Source organism: Mirounga angustirostris, unplaced genomic scaffold (genome assembly GCF_029215605.1).
Source record: "Mirounga angustirostris isolate CCGP_5_RB_7025 unplaced genomic scaffold, mMirAng1.0.hap1 SCAF_7, whole genome shotgun sequence".
Classification (NCBI taxonomy): Eukaryota; Metazoa; Chordata; class Mammalia; order Carnivora; family Phocidae; genus Mirounga; species Mirounga angustirostris.
In genome coordinates, this window is record NW_026991715.1 from 46,998,557 (window position 1) to 47,022,789 (window position 24,233).

At 37.4% G+C, this 24,233-nt stretch overlaps 1 protein-coding gene across 1 annotated transcript in view; it reads left to right on the forward strand.

The window, feature by feature from the left end:
- The window catches only part of ZSWIM6 (zinc finger SWIM-type containing 6), a 197,911-nt gene that overhangs the window by 79,944 nt on the left and 93,734 nt on the right, over positions 1-24,233 (forward strand). The gene's annotated exons all lie outside the window — the stretch shown is intronic.

Below are 24,233 nucleotides of genomic sequence, written 5' to 3' on the forward strand. Positions count from 1 at the left end.
TAAATGTTCTCTATATAGAAGTTTCTAGTGTTTTTACCAAGCTACATCATTTTTCTGATCTCACAGGGAGTTGGTGCACAGCATTAGTCATTATCCTTATTATATGGCATGTCAGACAAGTTGCAGCAGTGGAACGGGGGTGACTGGCGTGTGGAGTGGGTAGTGTGTGAGGAGTTGTTCTTTGGATCAGTCTGACTTGGTCACTCATTATTAAGAAGCAATTACAGAGGTTGCATTTGTGCTAGTTTCTTATCTTAGAACATGAGAAATGAAGTACATGAGGCAACCTTCTGTTAGTAAAGAATACACATAAAATCTTCAGGAAGTGATACTGCTCCAAATCAGATGGCACCACCCAGATGGTAAGTTTCACTTTGTTTATTCCAACCCTACATTCCACTGTCATTTGGATGGTTATCTATGCATTCAGCACTGCACAAATTATACAAGCCAATGAATGAGCCTTCTGCCCAGAATCATCAAGTGAAAACAAGAATGTTAGAAACCAAAAAACATCTTATATGTTTAAAAGTTCAGTTTTTTGTTTTTATAAAATTTTATCCCAGTCTAATACTGAATGTTGACCCTAGCGGACAACATTTTATCCCTCAAAAGCCCCCTCCTCCATGAACCTTTACTCCCCTCCCCACCCCCACTCCCTGTCTCCCACAAATGAACTGCCCTTTCTCTGTTTTTTTAAACTTTGCTTCTGCCTTTGTTATTACTAGCCCTTTCTTCCTCCATTACTTCCTTCCTTTGGTGATGACAAGTTTTGAAGTAGGCAGGGTGCCTATGGTTGTTACCTCAAGACTCCAGTTTTTGAAGGGTAAGGGACTGTCTTGAGAGCGAGGAAGTAAAGTTTGCTGTGCAGGCTTTGATGGCAGACAAAGGATTGAGGGTGGAAATTAGAAGGAGATGGACTTTAATATAAGGAGTATCTTTTTCTGTCTTTCTGAAAATAAAATGAACTGCTTAAGTGTTTGAGCTGAGGCTAGGTAACTATCAGGCATGAAGATATAGGGCAGAAGGCTTGATTAGGTCCCTTTTTTGGTAATTACTAGTTTGGAGAGAATTAGGATTATATATATTGGGAACTTGAGGGCAAACCTAAGGGAGAAAGTCAAGATGTGGAGCATATCTCCCGAGGTGGGGGATAGAGAGGGAGCCAGGGCTTAGACCCAGGCCTTGCCCAGAGACAGCAGATGCTGATGGGGGCTCTTGACTTTCTCTTCAGACACTTCAAGGTCCATTTTCATTCACTGCCTCTAGTCTTGAGCTTCATCCCAGCTATTTTTCAGGGTCCTGGGAGCAGGCTTCACTTTTGGATTTGTCCTGGCTCTAGTACCAGTAGGCTGTCCATGCTATGGGATCACTCTTGTTGGGGAGATAGTATAACATCGTGGTTTACGAGTATGGATCCTGTAGTCCTAAGATTGAATCTTGACTCTCTGTGCAACTTTCAGCAAGTTAATTCTTTTTTGTGCCACAGTTTCCTCATCTGTAACTATAAAGGAATATCTGGGAATAATAGCATATTTTATCAACACTCACACCATTGTAAGAAGCACCATTGCTTTACTCTAAGAAACATACACTGCCCATTTAATTATGACACATCGCATTTCAGGGAGGTTAAAATAGAGAAAAACCTACCTCTTAGGATTGTGGTGAGGAGTAAGTTGGTATTTGCAAAGCACTTAACACTAGTATCTGATACAAAATAAGTGTTCCAGGTGTTAGCTGTTGTCTACTCTTGAACCTGTTGTATTTAGAGAAGTTAATTTAGTCATCTAGTCAGTGTTTATGAAGCACTGTGCTTGGAAGACACTGTAGCTCTAGACTACAATCCTTGCTCTTAGGAACCGTATATTCTAGTTTTGGAGAAACTCACAGAAAGAGAGAAATCCTCATTCAGCCCAAAAATATGGACATAATTCTTTGGGAGCAGAGTATAGGGTATAAGACTAACTTTGCCGGGAGAGTCAGGAAAGGCTTCATAGAGTCAGTGGCATTTCAGCTTAATCAGGAAGCATAACAAAAGGGCTCACCGGAAAGAGGAGGCCATCAGAGAAGGACGGTGCACGCAGAGGGAATAGCTTGTGTAAAGGCATAGGGCTTAGAGTCAGCATGACTACAAAGTTGAGGGTGTGTGTATGGGGGTGGTGGTGGCAGCAGGTAAATATCAAGAGGTCAGCTCCCCCAGATTGCGAAGGATCTTGTGTGCCAAGCTAGGGAGTCTGAACTTCACATTCTGTCCAGTAGCAAATGGGTGGATAACTGGAGGTTTTAAGCAGTGGAGTGATGTGAGCAGAATAGCTTTTTTCCCCTTCTGTATTGTTACTGCACATTCCTACCTTGTTGAAGCAGGATCTGCTCTTTTACACTCAGCTGTGGAAGTGTGGAGGCTGCTTTTAAACCGTTCTTTGACACAGGTATCCCTTCTCTGTCACAGTGAAGAAAGCTATTGTTTGCTTTCCAAGGCTATAAAATGATAATACAATGAAGCCTCTTTCTCATAATACTATTTAAATATAAGCACTGTATTTACCAAATTAGGTGGCAGAACACTAGAGTGATGCATATACACTTTTTATATTTAAAATTTAAAAATACGGTAATTTCAAAACTACAGAAAAGTTGTGCAGATAGTAAAGGCTATTTGTAAACTTTTTGCCTCTGTTCACTTAACATTTTAGCCTATTTATCATTGAGCTCTTTTACTTTCTATACACACACACACAACAGTTTTTTTCTGAACCCTTTGAGAATGAGTTTCATGGGGTTATTTTCTTATGAAACCACCATAGAGACAGTACAGTGGTCGTCTGTATAAATTTACAGTGTTAAATTACACTGATGAAACTTTTAAAACTAATTACTAATTTACTCTTTATATTCCAGTTTTTTCAGTTGATCCAATAATGTTCTTTATAGGTCGTACCCGCCCCCCCCTTTTCAGTAACAGGACCCAGTCTAGAATCAGGTATTGCATTTAGTTCTCTCTCTTTAGCCTCCTTTAATCTGGGATATTTCTAAAGACTTTATCTTTTATGACAGTTGACATTTTTAAAGAATAGAATCGTCCCTCTCTTTCTAATGGGATGTTTCTTACTTAGTTTTCTCACGATGTGATTCAGGTTAGGTATTCCCTGCAGAATGCTACATAAGTAATGTGTTCTCAAGGATGGGTATCACATCTGGAGGCACAGGAAATCCACTGACTCTCCTTGGTGCTGTTAACTGTGATCATTACTTGGTCAAGGGTTTTCCAGTTTGTTCACTATATAGTTACTATTTTTTCTAATGAGCATTCTGTGGGGAGTGTGAACATATCCTGCTCCTCATCAAAATTTCCCCTAGACTTGGCATCTACAGGTGATTCATGCTTGAACTACTCTTCCCTATAATAGTTGCAAAATGTTTCAATTATCTATATATATATATTTTAAGTTTGGTGTTTTTTATAAAAATTCTAGTGCATGTATTTCTTTTTTAGTAGTAATCAAACAGCTATTTTAATAAAATTCTTATCTTGTTAAACATCTTACATTTACAATGATTCTTTCTGACTTAGTTAATAAAAATGGGATTTGGGGGCTCTTGGCTGGCTCAGTCGGTAGAGCATGCAACTCTTGATCTCAGGGTCATAAATTCAAGCCCCACGTTGGGCCTACAACTTACTTTAAAAAACAAAACCCAAACGGGATTTTATTGTCCAGTCCACCATGTCTGTCATGTTGAGAAATCCTTTCTAGTACTGAAGAGGACCTCCTTAGTTCCTTTGTACCTTCTTGATGATGGCTCCTGGACAGGTTAGAGAGGAGCTTGCTAGATTTTAATATTATCATTGGAGGGGACTGGGACCATAGGAGACTTACGTTTATAATGGGCAGTACCTAAAGGGGCTCTAACTTATATAGGACTTCCTAAATCTTTTAATTTATTAGTGCTCTAGGCATTTTCCTGGGCAAGCCACCATTTTGGTGATTCTCTTAGGCTACTTTATTTTCAAAATTACAGGGATGGCAGAAATACATCAAGGGATATAGAACATAGTCATAGTTCATTAAATGTCTTCATATTGTTGTAACCTCTTCTGCTCCAGCTTTTACATGTTGGTTTTTGTTTAAAATGGGCTTCACATGTTTGCTTTCTGGGTAGCTGTGCTTTTTAATGACTATGGCCTGTGCCTCTCACTGTGGCTGACTGTGTTACTAGTCACGAGGAGGGGAAGATGAAATACTGTGAAGGATTTACTACAGGTCCATTGCTACCACTATAAAACCAATTCTCAGTAATATAGAGAAAAAGTTACTTCATTCCTTGGGTTTGTTACATTTTTATCACTTTGTGTTTTGAGATGGCAGGGAAGATCAACCTCAGTTATAAACAATCTGTGGCTAGAGGGACAGTGAGGTGTTGCTGCTCATTTGAGGTGCAGATTCTGAGACATTTAGTGAGTGCCTACTTTGTATGAAGCACTGCTGATGCGAGTTAGAGTGATGATGTGCTTCTTGACTTAATCAGGTGGCATGAATACTTTTTCTTTTTTTAACTGGACAGATAATCTCTTTAGTTGCTGGTTGGTATTTTTTATTATTTTATTTTATTTTTTTCATCATGATAAATGTACTCTTTAATCCCCCTTTACCTATTTCACCCTTCCCCCCATTCACCTTCCCTCTGGTAACCATCAGTGTGTTCTCTGTAGTTAAGAATCTGTTTCTAAGTTTGTATCTCTCTCTTTTTTTCCCCCCTTTGCTCATTTGTTTTTCTTAAATTCCACAAATGAGTAAGATCATATGGTATTTGTCTTTCTCTGACTGACTTATTTTAATTAGCATTATATGCTCTAGCTCTGTCCATGTTGTGAACGGCAAAATTTCATTCCTTTTTATGGCTGAATAATATTCCATTTTATATATTCATACATATATTTGTGTGTACACACACACACACACACACATCTTTATCCATTCATCTATCAATGGATACTTGGGCTGCTTCCATAGTTTGGCTATTGTAAATAATGCTGCAATAAACATTAGGGGTATCTTGCTTTTTAGTTGAAATTTATTTAAAAAAGCAAATCTTGAAGTATAAACAGTTGAACTAATAAGCTGATTTTGATTGGAAATGTGTACATTGACATGGGTTAATTATGAATATATATCACAGTTGACTTGTTTTGCATGACTATGTTGTAATAATTTTTTATGTGGGGATTTAATGGAGGAAAATTTTAGATTTCTTGATATATTAAGTTAATGACAGTGTTTATAAAGTGGGTGAGGTAGAAAATGTAAAGATGAAGGAGAGTGGAAGAGAGATGGGGTCACAATTCGAGGCTCTCGATTTTCCTATAGAATATAGTCACAGTTCTAGCGTAGCATATAAAGTTAGTCTGAGCATAGGGAATGCAGTGCTCCTACCTGTGTTTTAGATTGGTAGTCTAGATTGCAGTGGCAAGATGGCGGAGACAGGCAGGGTGAGCTCATCCCTTAAGGTTAGAGGTAAAGCCTGATTTAGAGAAGGGCTTTGGGAATGAAGGTGAAGCAATAGATACGAGAGAGAATGTAGAGGAAGGCGTTTACAAGATCCGTTGTGACCAACATAATTGAAATGAAGGAGTCTAAAATGGCCTGGAAGTGGTACTGCTTTTGACAGGAGATAAATAAGGTATAGGTGGATATAAATATTTATTGTACTTACGGAGATAGCTAGCAAACACTTGGGCAGGGAGGACTGGTCATCAGAAGAAAACAGGTGAAGATACAGACTTGGGAGCTTGCTGTGTGTATGTGTGTGTATATCTGTTGTGTGTGTATTTGGTGTGTTCTGCAGTACAAGGTGTGGGAATGGATGTTGTTCAGAAAGAGGAAGCCTTATCCGTGTTAAGGCCGGAGGACAATCCAAGGACAGAGCCACTCCATTGCTCAGCTCCAGTGGATAGCAGTTTGCATTGCCATTTGTGTGATTGGCACCCCCCGGACTTGTGCAGTGGGGCAGATCTATATAAAGGGCATATCTTTGTGCATGATCTTTTACACTAAGGGCAGATATGAAGTTTGAGTCTCCTACTCAGACTTAGGCTCATTTAGATCCATGAATGATAAGTGAAAGGTACTGAGAAAAGAGGTGTTTTGAAAGGTTGATGGAGATTGATGTCAGTTAACTTGCAGAAACCAAGTTAAAGGGTTTTATGGAGTAGTGTCTGATATTGTAGAGAGGTCAAAGAGAATGAGGCCTGAGAAGGCCTTTGTGCTTTTCATTTATGAGATTATTAATTACCTTTAAAGGAACCCCTGACCATGGGATGTTTGGAATGGAAGCTAGATTGGAAGGGGTTAAACAGTGAGAAGAGGAGAGGTTGGAAGCTCCTTGAGGAAGCAACATCATTGTGACTTGATTTTATGAACTATATAACATCATAGAATATTTCTAGATGAGGTAATTTTTTTTTTAAGATTTTATTTATTTATTTGAGAGAGAATGAGAGACAGAGAGCACGAGAGGGAAGAGGGCAGAGGGAGAAGCAGACCCCCCGCTGAGCAGGGAGCCCGATGCGGAACTCGATCCCGGGACTCCAGGATCATGACCTGAGCCGAAGGCAGTTGATTAAGCATCTGCCTTCGACTCAGGTAATCATCCCAGGGTTCTGGGATGCATCACTCTCCCTCTGTACCTCCCCTGTTTGTGTGCTCACTGTCTCTCAAATAATAAAATGTTAAAAAAAAAATCAAAATAAACTTGCATTTTAGAGATTATTTTGAATTGTCATAGTAATGTTTTTGTAATTTTCCTTATATTTTAAATTTTTTCTCAAAATTTTCTTACAATACTTAGGGAATTAGTAAGATTCTCAGATTTTATTTTCTATATTGTTTATCTCATATTAAATCATACTAATTTAAAATATTACATTTCCCATAATATTCTAAAAGGTAGTTTGTGGTATTCTCAGTATACATCTATAGAAAATGAATCACTTTTGTAAGACTGTATAGTGAATTTTTCAGACTTTACATCCCTTGATCTTTCCAGTGGAACCAAAGTATTTTCTGATCTTGAATGCATATTTATGCAGTTGAAGGTTGTAGTTAGTAATGATAGCTTACATTTCAAATATATATGAATATAGATTTGTGTTGGGAAAATAATACAGGAACTTTAGGAAAAAGGTGTTCTTTGAACCAAGATAGTACTAAGTAAGTTGGGAGTTTATCCTGTACAGTCAATACTGGTGTTGGGGCAGAAGGGTTATGAGTGAAGGGTTAAGAGGAAAGAATCTTATGATTTGCTAATGATAATTAGCATCTTATGATAATTAGTGATTTTTTTTTCTCCTGTATTGCTTAAACATTTGACAATTGCAGCTACCTTCTTAATTCTGTTAAAGAATGAGACTTAATTAAGAGATAGCACATGTTGACGTGGATATAAAATCAATGCTCAGTTTGCCTGGGAAAAGTTTTGGGTTTCCTTTTTCTGTTTTTGTTACTGGTTTTTAGTCTTTTTGGAGACTTGGCTAAGTCTGTAGTGGGTTTTTCTCCTTCCTTTTTTTTTTTTTTTTTGGTGAACTGCATTAGCCATTCACAGAACAGAAGCAAATAGCCATTTTTAAAATTCATGTCTTCAAATGTTAATTTGATGCTTTGAGGCATAAATGACCTTTCTAGCCAGCTCAGACTTGTCAAACAAAGGAATGATAGGAACAAGCTGCTGTTTGTTCTAATACAACAGGCTGTTTTTCACAGAGAATTTCAAAACAATTTTGCTTCCCTCTTCTCTAAAACATGAAACTTCAGCCTGTGCTAGGTTTGAATTTAGAAAGAATTGTGTACATACAAGTGGTTAAATGGAATCCCAATCACCTGTGCAAACTGAACCCCAGTTTATAGAATCTACAGATGTGTGTAGGAAGTGCATGCTTGGCTTCTCAGCCCAATGTTGGGCTCAAATATAGTTGAATCACTGGGTTCATAGAGTGTTGGAAGCGAGAAAAAAAGAAAGACCAAAAACAGTAGATTAGCTTTTCTGTTATTCTTGTTGCAAATTAATTGAAATGAGTGAAATGAACTGAGGCAGTGTTGTGGAATGACTGCTGCACTTGGTACCTAAGGACTTTGGTTTTTATCACAGCGGGCTACTAGCCTTGGGCCATGATGTGTCATCTAACCTCCATGAGTTTCTTGATCTGTCAAATGGAAATAATACCGCTTGTTCTAGTCTACTAACAACTCTATAAGGATGTTTGTTGAGAGATACCTATAATACAGATGTGGAAGTGTAAACCTGTTGTACATTTGTCTCAAAAACTGTGACATTAATTTATCTCCAGTTTGTTCTACATGTTGTCCACTGATACCAACTCTTCTTTTCCAGTTATGTTATGAAGTAGATGAAAATTGTGAGTTTTAGTTTTTCATTGGGTTCTAATGTTCTAAAATAAATGACCAGTAATCAGGAAGCCAACAAAACAAAAAACAGTCTACCTGTAAAGACAAACCACCCCTTCTTTACGCTTACTCCCAAATAGTTTAGTATCCACTTACTTCCTTTGAAAGTTTCATACTCCACATAGAAGACTGGAACACATGCTTTGTTTTGGTGGATTGTTAGTTTGATTTTTCTTCTTAGGTATCATGAAAAGGCAATAAATAAGGAAATAGTTCATTTGTTGTCAAAGCATTTTTTTGTCATTAACCCATATAAGCTTAAAATAGTCACCATTATGTCCTGAAAATTTGTTTTTGAGTTCTAATTGCTAGTACTGTAGTAACAACAGAAGATTTCTATCAAGTACATTTGTCTTCTTGCCTTTCATTCCTGTCTAAGCAAGGCATAGAACATTTCTGCATTAATTTATATTCAGGGATCAGTTTTGATTCTTAGGGGTAAGAAAATCATTTGGAAGTTTGATAGTTCTAGTTAGGAAAAGACTTTCTATTTACAGGAAGGCATGCAGGGCAGCATCTAGTTACATTATACTAGAAAAGGGAACATGAGGATGTGTGTAGAAGCTAAGAAATTAACTTTGGATCTAAAGTAATTGCTTAACCTCTTGACCAGGATAATAGGATTTGTTTGTAGACTTAGTTTTACCATTTATTTATGGGAGGGGTTGGGAGACGGAAGTGAAAAGGAAGGTAAGGGTTTATGAAATCAAATTCTTACAAATTTCACAGGATACTTGAAGCTTTTACCACAGTTAGGAAACAAATACAAGTCAGGTTTTATAATTTATGATGAGCTGTTATATTTTATGGAAATGCTGTGCTCTTAAAAATAATTTTAACCTGCATTTAGTATATGGTATTTTCCCTTAATATAATTCTATTTCTAGGACCCCCAGTATTCAGTTGGAGCAATTTTGTGAAAAGACCCTTGTACTGGGAACCAGAAAATACCCATGTCTGGACAGAGTCCAGCTACTAACTAGTTGTTTGACCTTGTGTAATTCACTTGATTTCCGTGGACCTCCTGTCATTTGATAAATGATAGAAAATATAAATAATTAAGATGTCTCAAATACCACTTAAAATCTTACTATTTTTGTTTTTGGGGAATGTTATTAAAACCAGTAATGGAACTTAATTTTAGGTATAAATTCAAAATACTGTATTTGTTTTTTCCTTGAAGAGTTTTTATTTAGCCAAATGGATTGATTTAAAGTTTTTGACCACAGCTGCTACAGAAATGTGTGCACAGCTACTGTTTTGGTAAACACAGACTAGTAACCAGATGGTAGTAATACTTTATAAAAAGTGAGGCTATATGGGCTGGGAACCATCCAAATGAAATTTTCAGTGTTTCGCCTAGGTGCATTAGATTTAGTACACATTAAATGAGTTTCAGTGTGTTTTATTACTGCAGTGGCTAGAAAGAACAAATAGAGTATTATGTGGAATACAAATAATGCTTATTAAGCTTGCAGTTGTTTCCTTCTGATAGATGTTCCAAATTGCTGTCAGACTATATTTACTTACTCATAAACAGATGTGCTTTTGCTTTAAATCAGGATAACTGTTGCAAACCTAGTTATGCATATTTTAAACAACTGTTAAGGATTACATTTTAAAATCATTGTTGATTAAATAAGAGGCTGATTTATTATATTTTCTAAGGTTGTTGGTTTATGGTGGTTTTAGATGACAAAGAACTTAATTTTGATTTTGAAATGCTGATTAAAGATGGGATATCATCAACTAAAAATTATTTTCTGGCCTACAGTCGATAATGTATATCTAAGATGAACAATTAATTATCATATTAAAAAAAGCTTTAGTCACTATTTAATTATCACCAAATGAGATGTTGATAGCAATTTAGACATCGCCTGACCAGTGTTTTAACTAAACAGTACAGTGGTACTACTCTTAATCTTGAATTTTACAGATTGATAGTGTTGGAGAGTATTTTCTCCAATTTTAGTTTTTCTTCCTTACATGTATGTTGTTGTTAGGGTTTATTTGTTAAAATCTTTGCTAGGTAGGTGCCATAGTATTCGTTTAATATATAAAGCTTCTTTAGCCTCAGATCATGACGTTAGTCAGACTGTGAACTAGCTTATTCTTGCAAGTCTTGGTCACTCTCAGCTCTTCTGGTTTGATGATTGGTTCTACTTCCATGGGTTTGTATGATAGTTCCTACTAATTCCAGCTTACTTTTTTCCCACCATTCATGCCCACATGCATTTGCAACAAATATTTATTGAGTCATCATTATCAAGTATGAGGCATTATGCTGGGACAAATAGGTGATCCTAGTTCTCTGGAGTTCTCCTCCTAGTGGGAAGATAAATGTTAACTATATAACAGATGTAAAATTGTGGTTGTGATAAAGTACCCAAATGTAGAGGCCCCTTAATGGTTTCTGCTTCTCAGAAATAGGACTAGTTCTGTTTATGATAATATAAAAACAGTGTAACTGGCCTATCTTCCCAGGTTGTAATGATTTTCAACCTGAAATAATCTTGATGGTTTTATTTTTTTAATTTTATTTATTTGAGAAAAGAGAGAGCGAGAGAGCGAGAACCAGTGGGGTAAGGGGCGGAGGGAGAAGCAGACTCCCCATTGAGCAAGGAGCCTGATGCAGGACTCGATCCCAGGACCCTGGGATCATGACCTGAGCTGAAGGCAGACACTTAACCGACTGAGCCACCCAGGTGCCCAATCTTGGTGGTTTTAATTACATCAGCCTGCACTCATTTCTACTGCCTATCATCTAATTTGTGTTTTGCCAATTGACCAGAAACCATTCTTAGATCTTGTCCTGCCTACCTCTTTTAGCTGAGAGGAGGGGAAGGCTAAGAGTATGAACATCTGTATCAAATTGCAGACACTCCCAACTACATTAGCTGCCATAGAGTTACACTAAAACCAAGCAAAAAAGACACTACAACATAAGGGAAGTAGAGGCTGTAGGGTTGCTTCAACAGCCACAAGCCTGCTTGGGATCTTGTAAAAGATACTATGGGGTGAATGGTAATGGATGTGCAGTGGTAGATTTATTTTTTGGATTGCTGGAACCTAAATTTCTCCATCTGAGGGAAAATCAATCAGTCTTTTAAAGTTTATGACCAGATTTTGAGGCTTCATGTTTTAGAATTCTGGGTAAAAACAAATGGTTCAATGCCAGTCATTCACTGTGGGCACCTCACATGGCCACTGTATCTACATCATACCAATAGGCCTATATTTAGCATCCAATTACATACAAAACCAAGATCCACTAGTTCCCTTCTGTAACCAAAGGCAGTATTCGTTAACCAGTGTGGATGATTGATAAAGCTAGCATAAGCTTATTTATTCATCTGAGCATGTCCTCTTTTTTTTTTTTTTAAAGATTTTATTTATTTATTTGACAGAGAGAGACACAGCGAGAGAGGGAACACAAGCAGGGGGAGTGGGAGAGGGAGAAGCAGGCTCCCTGCCGAGCAGGGAGCCTGATGCGGGACTCGATCCAGGGACTCCAGGATCATGACCTGAGCCGAAGGCAGTCGCTCAACCAACTGAGCCACCCAGGCGCCCGAGCATGTCCTCTTAATCCAAGCAATCCTAACTATGGTAAAATGGTCCAGATGATTGTGCCAATGTGGCACTTTTAATTTTGTTAACACATGTATTCTTTATCATACGTCTAGTATGACATAGGTTTGACTAGTGTAATACTGCCATTTAGGATGCTTCTTAAATATTGAATATTCTCAGCTTCCTGCTCAGCATGAAGGTTAATGAACAAAAGCAATTACAATTGATAGTATGAGGCCTATAGAGCTTAAGGCTAACCCTTTCTCTTCACCCCATTCAGAGGCTTATTCAGTGACACGCAGCACCACAATTTACAGGACAAAAAAACTGTATCTTTAACAGGCAATGAGTTGTTGATAAGAGAGAGACTTGCTAGAAATATGACTTTTAACAGAAGTATATAGACTTTCCAGAAAAAACAGCAATTCCAATATTCTGCATTTACTAATGACTGTTAAAAATTTAGCACCTCTCCCCCAAGACCCTCTTCCCCCTATGGCAACCTAATGTAAAATCATATCCAGGAGTAAAGGAGCCTAGGATTCAAAGTAAATTGCTAGTAATTAATTACAGGCCAGAAACTTGTCATGTTTGATTCTGTTCCTCTGAGTCATGAGTTTTTGGTTTTCAGTATTCTGTATGCTACTAATTTGGACACTTTGTTACAGACAACACCAGAGAAGAGACCTGATAAAATACCCCACGTTTTTCAAGGGGAGTAATTTAGAATAATGCTGCCTAAGAGTACCTAATAACAGAACAAACAGGCAATGAACAGCATATAATTCTGTACATTATGCAGAGATATTAAATGTACATATTAGTAAGGTAGCAGATGCTTTGGTTCTGAAATTGACATGTGAAATAGCAGTCTTTCTCTGCAGGGCTCTGCTCTAGCCAGCGCTCCTTCACATGTAATGAATAGCTAATTTCAGTCCTATAGTCCATAGGAGACTGACGGGGAACTGGGAAGAGGAAAGCATTCCAGCTCTAAGAACAGCAGGATGTGCTGAGATGTGCTTTTTAATGGAGAAACATTTTAAAACTCTTCGGGGTAAACTCATAAAGAGGGTTGTGCATGTGTTTTTGTATTTAAATTAAGGAATTATTAATACAGTTAGACAACCAGGAGTCTCACAGCTATATTGCAAAAGGAAAATCAGAATTTGGTGACTGAACTTAAGCTCAGAAATATCTTGCACTTTTGACAAATTACATGCTAAAACTATGCTGTGTCTAAATGGAGCCATTTATTAGAAATAAGCATCTGAAAAAATGTATTCAACTTGTTGAAATTTGGGACTAACTTTTAAAAACTGCTCTTTGCCTGCTCTCCTACCACATGGAGATTTGCTTGCTGTATGAGATTTCCCTGTGTCCATGATTCATTCATACATCTATCCATTCAATATTTGTCGAGCATCTGTGTACCATGATGTTGTGGGAACCCAAAAATGAATAAAATCAATCTCCACCCTCAAGCAGTTTATAGTCTGGTGGAAAGAGAGTTATAAATGCTGTAACTGAAATGAAAATAAGGATTTTATGTGTGGAGACTAGAGTTTTTAAGCTAAAAGCCTGCTTTTTTATTGTGAAGTATAAAATACATATTGAACAGTACATAAAACATACGCCTACAGTTGAACAGATACTTATGGAACTACATTTTATGCATTTTTTTATGATTGCTTCTTTTATTTAGCATTATGTGATTGATCTTTGTGGTTGCCTGTAGCATGTTCATTGCTGTATAATAACCTATTTTGTATCTCTACCCTACATTGGGTTCCTTCCAGTTTTGGGGTATCATTAACAATGATGCTAAGAGCGGGCGCCTGGGTGGCTCAGTTGGTTAAGCGACTGCCTTCGGCTCAGGTCATGATCCTGGAGTCCCGGGATCGAGTCCCACATCGGGCTCCCTGCTCGGCGGGGAGGCTGCTTCTCCCTCTGACCCTCCCCCCTCTCATGCTCTCTCTATCTCATTCTCTCTCTCAAATAAATTAATAAAAATCTTTAAAAAACAAAACAAAACAAAAGCAATGATGCTAAGAGCGTTGTTGATTATGTCTCTTGGTAGGTGTGTACACACAGTTCTCTAGTGTATATATACCTAGCGATGGGGAAATGTTGAGTCACAGAGGGTATATAGTTTCAACTTTATTAGATAAGGACAAACTATTATTTCTAAGTGATTTGTTCCAGTATAAAAAGACTTTGGAGGGATTCTTGATATTGGTGTTTTGGTTTTTTTTTTAAGATTTATTTATTTGAGAGAGAGTGCGTGCATGCGCTCGCACTCACTGAGGGGGAGAGGGAGAGGGAGAGGGAGAAAGAGAGTCTTAAGCGGATTCCCTGCTGAGTATTGAGCCCCACACTGCCAGATCTCACCAATATGAGATCACCACCTGAGCCAAGACCAAGAGTTGGACACTTAACTGACTGTGCCACCCAGGCGCCCCGATATTGGTGGTTTTCTAAGTCATATGCTTTCTCATAGAATTTGGTTTTCTTATGAGAATGTGGTAAGGATAATTATATGTAGCGAACATATAGTTCAAAATATTTTTCTACCTAACCTGCATTGCAGGAGTCTTCTTGAAATACCAAATCATGACTTAATATTTTACTCTGGTAAATGGAATAGTCTTTGGCAAATTGAGGAGTATGGGAAAGATCTTTGAGACTAGAAGACATGCCACAGTTTTGTTTAATGCTATGAAGAAAAGGTGAAAAAAAAGAGCTAGAGTATGTTCAGGATACAGAAAGTTTAGAGGTTTTAAAATGTTGACCTCACATTTTGAAGTGTACTTCTATTTTAATCTCTTTCCTAATGGAAGAAGAAAGAGGACTGATTTGGTAGGGTACTCTTGTTTGAAAAATTGACAATTCTTTGGCATGAGGCCCAGATCTCTTTCCAGATTTTGTGTGAAGTAGAAAAATGGCAGTCTCTTAGGTGCTATTCATTGGAAGTGGTATGGGAGAAGTACTAACTTTTCATAGAGTAGGAGACTAGATAATAGGAGGGAGTGGATATTCCATGTAATCAACCCATTACCTTCCCAGACGGAAAAATGTCATGAATATTAGAACAATTAGCAGAGCATTACTTTAAAGATACTAGGGAAATTCAATGTAACTTTTCTCAGCCTCTGAATCCATTAGAAATATGAATTGTTTTTGTTTTTAAATTATAGTGAGGCCCTGCTTTTACAATCTGTATTCATACTGAAACTCAAGATCAAGGATGCTTTTGACCTTCTGCTCCACGGGTATGAAGACTTTATTATTTATTTTTTTTAAAGATTTTTATTTATTTATTTGACAGAGAGACAGCGGGAGAGGGAACACAAGCAGTGGGAAAGGGAGAAACAGGCTTCCCGCTGAGCAGGGAGCCTGATGCCTGGCTCGATCCCAGGACCCTAGGATGATGACCTGAGCCGAAGGCAGATGCTTAACAACTGAGCCACCCAGGCACCCTGGGTATGAAGACTTTAAAAACTGCTTTTAAAAAACCTTTTCCCCTAGGTTTCTCTGAGACCTGAATTTACAGGGTGCTTGGGAGTTTGCTTTTGCCACCCAGTATAGCAAAACATGTCTGAGCATGAATGTTTGGGATGATCAGGCCCAAAGCTATGCTGGTTGGGTGAATAGGAAGTTTTCTGTTCTGTTCAATTCAATTCAGTGAACATTAAGTGCGTGTCAGCCATGTGCCTGGTCCTAGTAGGTACTGGAGACACAAAGATGAATAAAACAGTTTACAGTCCACTGGGACAGACAGGCATATAAACAATTCACTATAGTGTTGTGTGCTAAGAGGCTATAATAACAATCTGCAGAAAGTACTTTGGTGCATAGAGGATAGAACAAATACTTTTTATGTGGTAGGTGGTGAAGTTTTACATAGTAATGGTCTTTGACTTTGTAGATGATCAAATTTGAAATAGGTCATACAGGTGACTAGGACTTCTAGAGGGAGAAGAAGGGGCATATTTAGCAGAGGAAATTGCATGAGCTAATGAGTTTTTCTTGTTCATCTAGATTATGAATAATCTACACGAGATTATATTATGTGTAAAAGTTAAAATTTCATGGCAGTTTAGGCAGTGACTCCAAGTTTGAAATTTTTAGCCTTTCCTAATTTTTTTTTTTTTTTTTACTCACTAAAATACACATACTCATAACATTCGGTAATCAGGCAGACTCACCTTGAACCCCGCCTGGATGTAAAGATAACTTTGGGGGTAGACTCTAGTCAGTCTACCTTTCCTCATTCAAGAGATTTTTTTTTTTTTTTTTTAAGATTTCATTTATTTATTTGACAGAGAGAGACACAGTGAGAGAAAGAACACAAGCCAGGGGAGTGAGAGAGGGAGAAGCAGGCTTCCTGCTGAGCAGGGAGCCCGATGTGGGGCTCAATCCCAGGAACCTGAGATCATGACCTGAGCCGAAGGCAGACACTTAACGACTGAGCCACCCAGTAACCTCAAGAGATATTTTTTAAGTCCAAATCATCTGGGTTCAGGAGAGTATATGGAAAGCTTAATAAACTTATTCCATGCTCTATAGGGTGGTGATTTTGAAGACTCCGCCTCCGTGTTTCACATGTTTGCAAAACAAATTTTTTGTAAAAAAGTAATAATCTGTACAGTTGAATATTACTATTGGAGAGAAATGAAATAGTGGTGAGCATAACCTTAAATATTACCTAGTTTAACTCTCACATTTTATATGTAGGAAACTAAGGCCTAATTGGTTAAATGTCTAAAACCATACAGGCCATTCGTAGGCCTGGGTTGGATGAAGAGCTGGTGTGCTGTGCAAAGCCTCTGACTGTGCAGGCCCAGGCTTTTTCATATGGTTACTCTTTGTGGTTTCTGTATGCCATTGTTTGTCACAGATCAGTCTCATATTTACTGCACTTATGGTTTGGAAAACTTAGCTGATTAAGCTAGGGTTGAGACAGTCTGGTATAAATGAGATAGTGTATGTGACCATACAAAGATTGTGTTGGGGGAGGAGAGATGATAGAGTTGCTGGTAGGCCATCTGAAAGAAGCTCTTGAAGGTATTTGCAACCTCAGAAAGGCATATAGGGCCTAATCTGATGCACTTAGAGGCAGTAAAACAAAAACATTGAACCAAGAAGTTTATGGGAGTGTGGTGAGAAGATTTGTCATGTGGATGTCAAAATAAGCCTATTTTAGGAACGAAGAGAAAGGTAAGACCATAATTGGCAGTGGAATTGAATGAGACTAGCCTTGACTTGGGGACTTTGAGATATTCTGAGAAAACCATGTGGTGCCAGGAGGAGTAGAGAATAATACGTGAATATAGGATATTTTGACATTATGTACTTGTAATGCCATTTGCAAGGGGAATATGCTGGGAAACCTCATAAAATGGTAAAACTGTCCACCTGACTGCCCTTGTAACCAGAGCATCTTTCCCCTCTTTGAATCCCTGTGGCCATTCTATAAGATTTCTTTTTGGCATTTATGTTTAAGAATGTTGATTCCTGGTAAGTGTTCTGTTTAATCCTAGGTTCATCCTCACAATACAGTAGAGCAGTAATTGAGAAAATAGCACCTATCCTTGTAGGATATACCCACTATTTATTTTCAGTCACGTTGGTTTCTCATGCTGAGTCACCCAAACTGAGTTTTATAAGAGAAAACTTCTTTTGTTTGAGTTCTAGACCCAGTATTTAGCATATATAGGTTGCACATTGACTTTTCTTCAGTGTTTAATATTACTAAAAGGTATGCCACAAAGTATTCTTTATTAGGATTATATAGCTTTTTAAGTAATTGTTATTATTTTCTAATTTACTTTATTGAATTTCCAGACTTTTAATACTTTTTTTATTTGATTATTTTAATAGCCTAGGTTTGAATAAGGCCATATATATATCTCACAACTCTCTTCTGCTTAAATTACCCCAGTCTGCATCTCCAAAGGTGTTCAGTAGTTGTGGTGGTGGTGGTGGTGGTATTTTATACTGGGATTTTGTTGTCATAGTTCCAAGAGTCACATTCCCAGCATAGCTGGGACGGATGGTGATGCTGACTGTACAAAGCTTTGTTGGGGAGCCACTCCATCCCTTTCACACTCTTTCCCTCTCTGCATGTAAGTCTGGCTATTTTAGGACAGGAACAGATGTGAAGCAGATGGGAGGGCAGTCTGAGTGAAACCCCTGTCCCCTGATTGATCTCTAGGTGTGTTCAGGCAGTAACCAAAAAGGAGGGTTGACTGGCAGTATGAACAATCATTTACCTCTCTGCCAGCTTAGCCAAAAAGGCACAGAGATGGGCCCAGAGTGCTGAACATTTTGGACTGACTGCTAAGCACTTCATTGGAATGAAAGAACACTTTCCTTTTTAAAACGTTATGTGTTCCAAATTGATATACCTCTACTGCTTCTTAGAAACTCTGAACCTAGTGGCATCCCATAAGCCTCTTGTCTTCTGACATCCTCAGCTGCTTCTTCATCTCCCTTCTCTGCTGCTCTTCTTGGATTATCTTTTCCACTCACTTTTTCCCCTTCAGCAATTTGGTAGTATCAGGTGGGAGGAAAAATGGTGATTTGTTCAAATTCTTCTATGCCCCATCTATGAAATGGGTATCACTGAAGGCAGTGGACATGCATGGCTGTGGATGGTTTGAGTTTGACCCATCAGCTTTCCCATTCTGCTGGGAAGGGGCAGGGGTGGCAGCAAATGGGGATGCATCCCAGAGACTTAAGTATTCTCACTTGAACTGATTTCTCATTTGTATGATTTATTAAAAAAATAAATGGTATCACAAATAAAGGGTGCTAAAAAAGTATGCAGTCTACTGAATTGTCACCTTTAACACATTTTCCCTCAAGTGGGTTAATAAAGCCCTCTGACAGTTACAGGCTACGGTTGGGTGTTTTTTTTTTTTTTTTTTTTTTTTTTTAAATCACTTCCTGGTACTCTAATGGTTACAATTCTGTGAACTTTGAATGCTTGACCTGCATAATCAGTTGATTATTATTGTTGTTACTAAATATTTACAGGACTCCAGAGTAGTAAATGGTATAGAAAGCAAATACTACCCTTACCTCATGAACTGAGAAAAAATGATTCATGAAGGTGATGCTTGAGCCAGGGATAAGCCAGCACTCAAGGGAGAAATAAATAAGGGCAGGGAGGAGGAACATCAGGAACATTTGCCACTGGTCATTTTGGGAACGCTTAAGTGGTGAGGTATATTTCTTAGAGCTGTCTATAATTTTACTTCATTCAGTTGAGGTTTATTTATTTAAAGATAATGTGGTTCCAAGAAGTCTGTTTCCAGGGCCTGTAGTTTGAAGCTTCTGTTACCTTAAAAGTATGTCCTGACTCCTTAAGACTCGCTGGCTGGCTACTGTGCTTGTTGTCATTGTGATCAATAAAAACTGCTTTGATTTAGGAGTGATTTATCCTGAGCGTTAACTGCTTACAACTGCACGGAAGAGACAGTGGTTTGCATTCTGGCTCCTGCTCAGTTAGGGAAACTTGAGATTCCTTAGTCTTTTCAGAAAGCGACTAGGAAGCTGGCATCATGGCAGGAATGTTTTAGTTAGATTCAGGAAGTCAGGATACAAATGTTAGAGTAATTTAGGTTGATAGACTAACAAGATTATAGGTGGTTTTTTAAAAATCCTAATTGTGCTTTAAATTATAATCCTATAAATACATTAAAGTTGGCTCATATTTACCTGTAGTAAAGAGAAGTAGTAAAACCTTCTTGTAAGTTCTTTTTATTTTCTTTTAATTTCTCCAGTGAACTTAATTTCTCAGTTTTATAGTTTTTCAAAAGCACAATTTCACAATGTAATAAAATGCCCCCATGAAAGGAAATGTGGTTTTTAAACTTCACCTTGGTTACTTTTGTACCCCCTGGGTGTTTGGGAATTTTTTCTTTTTGAACTCAGCACTTGAGCACCTTACAGCACAATTAAGTAAATAATTATTTTCATGTGGAATCGAGTATTTCTCACTGAGTTAAGGATATAGTAAATTTAGACTGAGCTAACTTACATTAAAAAAATAGTTTAATGCTGACTAGAGTTAGCACTTTATAAGTATACTTTTGATAACTTACAGCTTAGGCTTGTCATAGTGATGGATTTTGGCCAGTCTTCTCTGCTGGAAATACTATATTTAGGTGTGGCTATTGAGCCTACACCCACTTTAGTGTTTTGTATTTAGAACAAGCCTACTGTTTTTATTATTATTGGTCATGGAAATAATTAAAAAGTTGAAGGAAGTACCTTTATCTTGAAATTTTTATACTGTTATTTTATACCTAGATGTGATAACTAACCTGTGGCATTTACTGTAGGATTCTAAAAAAAAAAATCCCAATATTTAATTTTGAGAGCCTTTTATGAATAACTTGTGGCTTTTAGAAAATGAGATGCATTAACTATTTCAAAATCTGAGGATGTTTTAATCATAGTATGGAGTTAACTTTGGTCTGGTAATAAGGGAGACAAGAGTATTCAGAATTATGTGCTGTTGCCCAAGTGGGTTTCTCTTAATTATCTTTTCTAGCATACACAAACTTCTTATTTTTGTAGAGGGGAAAATACTTTATCCCAGAATGGTAATAGAGATAATGGGAACAGTTCTTTTAAATGGAGGAAGGGTAGATTTCTTAGTGTAACATTGGACTTCATTAACTAAACTTGCTTTACACTGTAGGTCTTGAAAGGGTGTCATACTTTCTGCAATAGTTTGTAGAAATGGCTATTTTCCAGATTCAGAAAATAAATATAACCTTTTAAAAAAGATTTATTTATTTATTTTAGACGGTGCGGGGAGGGGCAGAGGAGAGGGAAAGAGAGAATCTCCAGCAGACTCCAATGAGCACCAAGCCTGACGCAGGGCCTGATCTCAAGACCCGGAGATCATGACCTGAGACAAAATCAAGAGTTGTTCGTTTAACCGACTGAGCCAGTCAGGTGCCTCAAGTGTTACCTTTAAGTTTGGAATTGGATAGAGTGAAAAATTATAGCACCTAATGAATTATGTTTAGCTGGCAGGCTCTTTTAAAAGGTAAAACTTAAAAAGATAAACTTTCTCCTAACCCCTTTTATAATTAAATGTGTAATATGAAAGAATATAATAGGTGTATGAATTATAAAGCAAAACAATACATTTGTGTACCCACTAATCACCTTAAAAATATAATATTACTGGTACCTTTAGAGCCCTTTGTATATCCTTCTTGGACACCTTTACTTCACTTCCTACCTCCTACCTTCTGCAGAAGTTACCAGCACCCTGAATTCTGTATGAATCATTTCCTTGCCTTAGTTTTTTTTCCATTTAATATTCTGCCTATTTCTTTATACACTGTAACTTGCAGTTTTCAGTTTTCCTCTTTTAAAGTAGTACATTTTGAGATTCATCAAAACAGATTGTGATTGCATTTTCCCCAGAAATAGAATAAACAATCTTAAAATACGTATAGAAGCACAAAAAACTTCAAATAGCAAAAGCACTCTTGAGAAAGAAAAGCAAAGCTGGAGGCATATCATGGTTCCTGATTTCAGACTATATTACAAAGTTATAGTAATCAAAATAGTATGGTGTTGGCATAAAAGAAGGCACACTGATAAGTTGAACAGAATAGAGAGCCCAGAAATAAACCCATGCATATGTCAGTAAATTAATGACAAAGGAGCCAAGAAAATGCAGTTGGGAAAGGATGGTCTCTTCAGAAAATGGTGTTGGGAAAACTGGACAGCCACATGCAAAATAATGAAACTGGAACACTGTCTTACACCATACACAAAAATAAAACCTATCAAAGACTTTTGTGTAAGACCTGAAACCATAAAACTAGGAGAAAACATAGAGACAGTAAGCTCCTTGACATTGGTTTTGGTGATGAGTTTTAGGATTTGACTCCAGAAGCAAAGACACCAAAAGCAAAAATAAACAAGTGGGACTACCTCAAACTACAAAGCTTTTGCACAGCAAAGGAAATCATTAACAAAATAAAAAAGCAACCTTTTAAATGAGAGAAAATATGCAAATCATATTTTCTGATATTAAAATGATACAAAGAATTCGTACAATTCAGTAGGAGAAAAACCTGATTAAAAATGGGCAGACAGTATGAATAGACATTTTTTCAAAGAAGACATACAAATGGCTATCAAGTATACGGATGCTCAACATCATTAATTGTCAGGGAAATGCAAATCAAAACCACAATGAGGTATCACCTTACACTTGTTAAAATAACTATTATCAAAAAGACAAAAATTGTTGGCAAGGATGTGGAAGAGAAAAGGGAACCCTTGTGCACTACTGGTAGGAATGTGAATTAGTGCAGCCACTTTGGAAAACAGTATGGAGTTTAGTAAAAAATTTAAAAATAGAACTATCGTATGATCCAGCAATTCCACTTCTGGGTATTTTTTCCAAAGGAAATGAAAGCTAACTCAAAAAGATACATACCCTCATATTCACTGAAACACAATTTATGATAGCCAAGATGTGGAAACAACCCTAAGGGTCTTTCGATGGATGAATGGATAGAGAAACTATGGTACACACACCACACACACACACACACACACACACACACACGGCATATTATTCAGTCATAAAAAAGAGGGAAATCTTGCCATTTGTGATAACGTGAATGAACTTTGAGGGTATTATGCTAAGTGAACCCAAGAGAAAATCAAATATTGTATGGTCTCTCTTATATGTGGAATCTAAAAAACAAACAAAAAACCAAGCTTGTAGATACAGAGAATGCATTGGTAGTTGTCAGAGGTGGGGGGAGTGGGGGATTGAGCTAAATGGGTGAAGGGGGTGAAAAGGTACAAACCTCCACTTAGAAAACGAAGGAGTCATGGGGATGTAATATGTAACATGTTGGCTGGTTAATAAACTGTATTGGGTATTTGAGAGTTGGTAGGAGAGTAGAACTTAAAAGTTATCATCACAAGAAAAAAAAATTGTAACTATGTATGGTTAGGATGGTAACTGGACTTACTGTGGCGATTGTTTTGTAGTGTATACAAATATTGAATTGTTAGGTTTTACACCTACACCTGAAACTAATATATGTCAATTATACCTCAGTAAAAGAAAGAAAAAACTCAGATGTGATTGTAGTCCATTCATTTTCACGCTGTATAGTATTGTACCATACAAGTATGTCACAATTTATTAATCTGCTGCTGATGGTTATATAGATTGCCAGTTTTATATTACAAAGCTGCTTTGAACATTATTTCATGTCTCCAACTTACAAATGGGCACACAGGGGCACCTGGGTGGCTCAGTCGTTAAGCGTCTGCCTTCGGCTCAGGTCATGATCCCGGGGTTCTGGGATCAAGCCCCACATTGGGCTCCCTGCTCCTTGGGAAGCCTGCTTCTTCCTCTCCCACTCCCCCTGCTTGTGTTCCCTCTCTTGCTGTATCTCTCACTGTCAAATAAATAAAATCTTAAAAACAAACAAACAAAAAAACAATTGGGCACACATTTCTCTAGAGTCTTCCTACCCTCTTTCTTGGCATGAAAAGTCCTCTTAATCTTTAAATGAAATATTAGGAATTTATATTAAAGTGGCCCAAAGGATCTTTGTGGCTTAGATATTTGTGACCTGTTTGCTAGGGTCTAGGTAATAACCATACTAAGTAACCATATCAAGTTTAGGGATTTTTTAAATTTTTCTTTTTGAAATAAGTTCAGATTTACAGATAAGTTGGAAAGATAGTACAGAGAGTTCCCATTTGCTATTTACCCAGCCTCCCCTAATGTTAATATCTTACATAACCCTGCTACTTTTAGCACAACGAAAAGATTAACATTGGTACAGTACTTTTAAGTAAAGTAGAGACTTGATTCAGATTTTTCCAGCATTTCTACTAATATCCTTTTCCTCTTTGAGAATCCAGTCCAGGATACCATAATGCTTTTATTCATCATGTTTCCTTCATCCCCCTAATCTGTAACAGTTTATTGGTCTTTCCTTGTCTTTCATGACCCTGCCACTTTTAAAGAGTACTGGGCAGGTACTTTTGTAGAATGTCCCTCAATTTGATTGTTTGGTGCTTTTCTCATGATTAGATAGAGGCTGTGCATTTTTTGCAAGAATATCACAGAATATCACAGAAGTAATAGTGTTACACACTTATTGCATCACTTCAGGGGGGTACATTGATATC